This window comes from Psammomys obesus, unplaced genomic scaffold (assembly GCF_907164565.1).
Source record: "Psammomys obesus unplaced genomic scaffold, mPsaObe1.curated_primary_1811, whole genome shotgun sequence".
In the NCBI taxonomy this organism is placed as follows: Eukaryota; Metazoa; Chordata; class Mammalia; order Rodentia; family Muridae; genus Psammomys; species Psammomys obesus.
This window is the reverse complement of record NW_026590677.1, coordinates 8,364,819-8,370,818: the sequence shown is the minus strand read 5'-3', so window position 1 is coordinate 8,370,818 and position 6,000 is coordinate 8,364,819.

The following is a 6,000-nucleotide window of genomic DNA, read 5'->3' as shown; positions in this document are numbered from 1 at the left end:
CCAGCAATGGAGGAGTGTTTCCCTTTCTCCACATCCTCTCCAGCATGTTCTGTCACTTGTGTTTTTGATCTTAGCCATTCTGACAGGTATAAGATAGAATCTCAAACCAATTTTGATTTGCATTTCCTTGACGGTTTTTTTCTTTCAGTTTATTTCTATGGTGGATTACAATGATGAATTTTTGTATGTTGATCCATCTCTGCATCCCTAAACTGAAGCTTTCTTGAAATGAGTGTTTTTGACATGTTCTTGGATTCGTTTTGCAAGTATTTTATTATGTATTTTTGCATCAGTGTTCATAAGGGAAATTGTCTGAAATCTGTTTCTCTGCTGAGTCTTTATGTAGTTTAAGTATGAGGATGATTGTGGACTCATAAAATGAGTTTGTCAATGCTCCTTCCATTTCTATTTTTGTGGAATCATTTGAGGAGTATTGATATTAGCTCTTCTTTGAAGATCTGGTAGAACTATTCTGTGCTAAACCATCTGGCCCTGGGGTTTTCTTGGTTGGGAGATTTTAAGGACTTTTTATTCGTTATTTTGATGTTGTTCTTGGGTGTGTGTGTGTGTGTGTGTGTGTGTGTGAGAGAGAGAGAGAGAGAGAGAGAGAGAGAGAGAGAGAGAGAGAGAGTATGTTTCCCTTCTTTCGGTTTTGCTGGTGTTATTTCTTTCCTGTGTCTTCTTGGGTGTAGTTAACCTCCTTGGATTGGAGTTTTCCTTCTAGTACATTCTGTAGGGCTGCATATACAGATAGGCACTGTTTAAATTTGATTTTATCATGGAATATCTTTTTTTTTTTTTAATCTATGGTGACTGAAATTTTTGCTGGGTATAGTAGTCTTGGCTCACAAATGTGGTCTCTTAGGGTCTGTAAGACATCTGTCTAGGCCCTTCTGGCTTTTAGGCTCTGTTGAGAAGTCAGGTGTAATTCTGAAAGTTCTGCCTTTATATGTGATTTGGCTTTTTTTTCATGCAGCTTTTATAATCTTTCTTTGTTATGTACATTTAATGTTTTGATTATTATGTGGCAGGAGGATTTTCTTTTTTTGGTCTTATCTATTTGGTGTTCTGTAAATTTCCTGTGTTATAGGCATATCTTTCTTTAGGTTATAAAAATATTCTTCTATGATTTTGTTGAAAATATTTTTTGGGCATTGGAGTTGGTTTGGTCTTTACATAATGTTTCAGGTTTCTTGAATGTTTTGTATCAGGAACCTTTTAGATTTAACATTTTCTTTGACTAATGTATCAATTTCTTCAATCATGTCTTCTACGCCTGAGATTCTCTCTTACATCTCTTATATTGTATTGTTTTTTTTTTTTTTTTTTGGTTTGAGAATTATTTTTTTTTAATTTTTTTATTTTTATTTTATTTTTCTTTTTAGTTACATTTTGTTAACTCTGTGTCCCAGCTGTATCCCGCTCCCTCATTCCCTCCCCAACCCCACACTCCCTCCCTGGTCTCCTCCCTGCCCCTTTCCAAGTCCCCTGATAGGGGAGGACCTCCTCCCCTTTCATCTGACCCTGTTTTATCAGGTATCTTCAGGGCTGGCTGCAAAGTCCTCCTCTGTGGCCTAACAGACTGCTCCTCCCCTGGGGTGGGGGTCAAACAGCCTGCCCTTGAGATCCTATTAGAAATAGTCCGTGTTCCCCTTACTTTGGAAAACTACTTGGTTACTGAGCTACCACAGGCCACATCCGAGCAGAAGTTCTAGGTTATATCCATAGATGGTCCTTGGTTGAGTGTCAGTCTCAGAAAAGACCCTGTGCCCAGATATATTTGGTCCTTGTGGAGCTCCTATCCTTTCCATATCATACTAACTTCCCTTCTTTCATATGATTCCCTGCACTCTGCCGAGGGTTTGGTTATGAGTCTTAGTGTCTGCTTTGAAACACTGCTAGGTAGAGTCTTTCAAGTGCCTTTTGTGATAGACTCCTGTCATAAGTTCAATGCACATCCCATTTGTCTTTCTAAATGAGGATTAATCACCTTCGCCTGTGTCCACTTTCTTGATTATCTTCTTTAGGTGTGTAGATTTCATTATGTTTATCATGTCTTGTAGGTCTATATAAGCGAGTATATACCAAGTTTGTCTTTCTCCTTCTGGGATACTTCACTCAGAATGATCTTTTCTAGATCCCACCACTTGCCTGCAAATTTCATGATTTCTTCCTTTTTGATTGCTGAGTAGTATTCCATTGTGTAAAAATACCACAGTTTCTGTATCCATTCCTCCGTTGATGGACATCTGGGTTGTTTCCAAGTTCTGGCTATTACAAATAAAGCTGCTATGAACATGGTTGAACAAATGTCCTTGTTGTGTACTTGAGCAAATTTTGGGTATATACCTAGGAGTGGTATAGCTGGGTCTTGAGGTAGCACTACTCCTAGTTGTCTGAGAAAGCGCCAGATTGACTTCCAGAGTGGTTGAACCAGTTTACATTCCCACCAGCAATGGAGGAGGGTTCCCTTTTCTCCACAACCTCTCCAGCATGTGCTATCACTTGAGTTTTTCATCTTGGCCATTCTGATGGGTGTAAGGTGATATCTCAGGGTCGTTTTGATTTGCATTTCCCTAATGGCTAATGAGGTTGAGCATTTCTTTAAGTGTTTCTCTGCCATTCGACGTTCCTCTTTCGAGAATTCTCTGTTTAGCTCTGTTCCCCATTTTTTAAGTAGATTACTTGGTTTGTTGCTTTTCTGCTTCTTTAGTTCTTTATATATACTTGATATTAGCCCTCTGTCAGATAAAGGGTTGGTGAAGATTCTTTCCCAATCTGTAGGCTGTCGTTTTGTTTTGATGACAGTGTCTTTTGCTTTACAGAAGCTTTTCAGTTTCATGAGGTCCCATTTATTGATTGTTGCTCTTAGAGCCTGTGCTGTTGGTGTTCTGTTCAGGAAGTTGTCTCCTGTGCCAATGAATTCTAGGCTGTTTCCCACTTTTTTTTCCAGCTGATTTAGAGTATCTGGTTTTATGTTGAGGTCCTTGATCCACTTGGACTTTAGTTTTGTGCAGGGTGATAGATATGGATCTATTTTCATTTTTCTGCATGTAGACATCCAGTTGGTCCAGCACCATTTGTTGAAGATGCTGTCTTTTTTCCATTGAATGGATTTGGCTTCTTTGTCAAATATTGAGAATTCATAGGTGTGTGGGTTTATTTCTGGGTCTTCTATGCGATTCCATTGATCCTCCTTTCTGTTTCTATGCCAATACCATGCAGTTTTTATTACTGTTGCCCTGTAGTACAGCTTGAGATCGGGAATGGAGATACCTCCAGATGATCTGTTGTTGTACAGGATCGTTTTGGAGATTCTGGGTTTTTTGTTTCTCCATATGAAGCTGAGAATCTTTTTTTCAAGGTCTGTAAAGAATTGAGTTGGTATTTTGATGGGAATTGCATTGAATCTGTAGATTGCTTTTGGCAGGATGGCCATTTTCACAATGTTAATCCTACCAATCCATGAGCACGGGAGATCTTTCCATCTTCTGAGATCTTCTTCAATTTCTTTCTTCAAAGACTTGAAGTTTTTCTCAAATAGGTCTTTCACTTGCTTGGTTAGAGTCACACCAAGGTACTTTATGTTGTTAGTGGCTATTGTGAAGGGTGTTGTTTCCCTAATTTCTTTCTCAGCCTTTTTGTCTTTGGTATACAAGAGGGCCTCTGATTTTTTTTGAGTTGATTTTGTATCCTGCCACTTTGCTGAAGGTGTTTATCAGCTGAAGAAGTTCTCTGGTTGAATCTTTGGGGTCGCTCATGTATACTATCATATCATCTGCAAATAGTGACACTTTGACCTCTTCCTTTCCGATTTGTATCCCCTTGATCTCCTTTAGTTGTCTTATTGCTCTGGCTAGGACTTCAAGTACAATGTTAAAGAGATATGGAGAGAGTGGGCAGCCTTGTCTTGTCCCTGATTTCAGTGGGATTGATTTAAGTTTCTCTCCATTGAGTTTGATGTTGGCTATAGGCTTGCTGTATATTGCCTTTACTATCTTTAGGTATGTGCCTTGTATCCCTGATCTCTCCAAGACTTTAAACATAAATGGGTGTTGGACTTTGTCAAATGCTTTTTCAGCATCTAAGGAGATGATCATGTTGTTTTTCTCCTTCATTTTGTTTATGTGGTGGATTACATTGATGGATTTCCGTATGTTGAACCACCCTTGCATTCCTGGGATGAAGCCTACTTGGTCATGGTGGATGATATCTTTGATGTGTTCTTGGATTCGGTTTGCAAGTATTTTATTGAGTATTTTTGCATCAATGTTCATAAGAGAGATAGGTCTGAAGTTCTCTTTTTTTGTTGGATCTTTGTGTGGTTTAGGTATCAAAGTGACTGTGGCTTCATAGAATGAGTTTGGTAGTGTTCCTTCTGTTTCTATTTTATGGAATAGTTTGAGGAGAATTGGTGTTAGTACTTCTTTGAAGGTCTTGTAGAATTCTGCGCTGAAGCCATCTGGTCCAGGGCTTTTTTTGGAGGGGAGACTGTTAATGACTGCTTCTATTTCCTTGGGAGATATAGGACTATTCAGTCTTTCTACCTGATCTTGACTTAATTTTGGTAGATGGAATCTGTCAAGAAAGTTATCCATTTCATTTAGATTTTCAAATTTTGTGCCATATAGGCTTTTGTAGTATGACCTAATAATCGTTTGGATTTCCTCAGTGTCTGTAGTTATGTCCCCATTTTCCTGTCTGATTTTGCTGATTTGTATGGTTTCTCTCTGCTTTTTAGTTAGTTTGGCTAAGGGTTTGTCTATCTTGTTGATTTTCTCAAAGAACCAGCTTTTTGTTTCATTGATTCTTTGGATAATTTTATTTGTTTCTAATTGATTGATTTCTGCCCTTAGTTTGATTATTTCCAGCCGTCTGCTCCTCTTGGGTGTATCTGCTTCTTTTTTTTCTAGGTTTTTCAGTTGGGCCATTAAGTTGTTTGTATGTGATGTTACAGATTTCTTCTTGTAGGCACTTAGTGCTATAAATTTTCCTCTGAGCACTGCTTTCAATGTGTCCCATAAATTTGGGTATGTTGTGCCTTCATTTTCATTGAATTCTAGAAAGTCTTTAATTTCTTTCTTTATTTCTTCCTTGACCCAGCTGTCATTGAGTAGTAAGTTGTTCAGTTTCCATGTGCGTGTCGGCTTTTTGTTGTTTCTGTTGTTGTTGATGTCCAGCTTTAGTCCATGGTGGTCAGATAGTATACAAGGGATTATTTCAATCCTTTTGTATCTGTTGAGGCTTGCTTTGTGACCAACTATATGGTCTATTTTGGAGAAGGTTCCATGTGGTGCTGAAAAGAAGGTGTACTCTTTTGAGTTTGGGTGAAAAGATCTGTAGACGTCTATTAGGTCCATTTGATTTAGGGATTCTGTGAGTGCTTTTATTTCCCTATTTGGTGTCTGTCTGGTTGATCTGTCCCTTGATGAGAGTGGGGTGTTGAAGTCTCCCACTATTAAGGTATTAGGATCAATGTATGATTTAAGCTTTAATATTGTTTCATTTACGAATGTAGGTGCTCTTGTATTTGGGGCATAGATATTCAAAATTGTGATGTCCTCTTGTTGGATTTTTCCTTTGATGAGAATATAGTGGCCCTCCTTATCTTTTTTGATTAACTTGGGTTGAAAGTCTATTTTATTAGATATTAGGATGGCTACTCCAGCTTGTTTTCTGGAACCATTTGCTTGAAAAACATTTTTCCAGCCCTTTACTCTGAGGTAGTGTTTATCTTTGTTGCATAGGTGTGTTTCTTGGATGCAACAGAATGTTGGGTCCTGTTTCCGTAACCATTCTGTTAGCCTGTGTCTTTTTATTGGTGAGTTGAGTCCATTAATATTGATAGATAATATTGACCAATGCATGTTAGTTCCTTGTGTAATGGAGTCGATGATCTTACCTTGTTTCATTGCTTGTTTTCTTTTCATTTTTGTTGGGACATTATCTGTATGCCCTGTTTTCTTGGGTGAATTCGTTTTCGTTGGATTGGAGTTTTCC